Raw genomic sequence first — 796 nt, forward strand, 5'->3', positions numbered from 1 at the left:
TTAACTACAAAAACAGCTACACAATGCCACTACAACACCAGAATGCAGCCTGCAACCACAAAAGGTGTAAAGCTCTTGCCTACCTTGTTACCTTAATCTGCCAGGCCCACGAGCCTCATATCAGAGAGTGGCTTTGTTTGATATAGAAGATGAGAGGTGACCCATACACCGGAACCAGAAACCACTGGGAATATCTTAACAGACTTTATTGGTCTTAGCAGAGTAATATTGGCGTACACACCAAAGTCCAGGTAAGTCAAATTATCATCTGGAACATTTTCTGGGCTGACTCCAAGTCAGATATCACACTTAAATGTACTCTTCTGGTTTGAACCAGATTTTTAATGAAGTAACAAGTTATATAAGCCTTGAAAATGTTCAAAAACTGAACTAAATATGAAGCTATAACAATAGAGAAAAACTACTGAATGTACACACAAAATAACAATGGTGCAGATATCACACTTAGTGGAATGTATTACAGAAGTGTTAGAGGACCACGTTGCCCCCCGCATCAGGCCCCTTAACAGCCCAGCAAAGGGGGCACATGGCCACAGGACTTAACAGTCTTGTCACTATGCAACTAAATTACACCAGAAATATCTTCTTGGAACATAAAAAACTAATATGCAAGTGCATACACAGGGAGATTGGTTAGTCTGTCATAACCCTTTCAATCATTTATATTATGATCTATACAAACGTCAAGTTGCCAAGTCCTGAGGCCAGCACCTATGTCCTACCAGGACCCACTGTGGGGTCCACTGCACAAGTTCCCACTGTGGTGGACTGATCT

General features: G+C 41.5%; 1 protein-coding gene across 2 annotated transcripts in view; it reads right to left on the reverse strand.

Moving 5' to 3' along the window:
• Positions 1–189: 189 nt before the first annotated feature.
• The window catches only part of LOC119581735 (RNA-binding protein fusilli-like), a gene marked incomplete in the record, with an annotated part of 165,619 nt that continues 165,012 nt past the window's right edge, over positions 190–796 (reverse strand). For both annotated transcript variants that reach the window (XM_037929866.1, XM_037929867.1), the window contains 1 exon segment: positions 190–796.

Source organism: Penaeus monodon, chromosome 15, assembly GCF_015228065.2.
Source record: "Penaeus monodon isolate SGIC_2016 chromosome 15, NSTDA_Pmon_1, whole genome shotgun sequence".
Lineage (NCBI taxonomy): Eukaryota > Metazoa > Arthropoda > Malacostraca > Decapoda > Penaeidae > Penaeus > Penaeus monodon.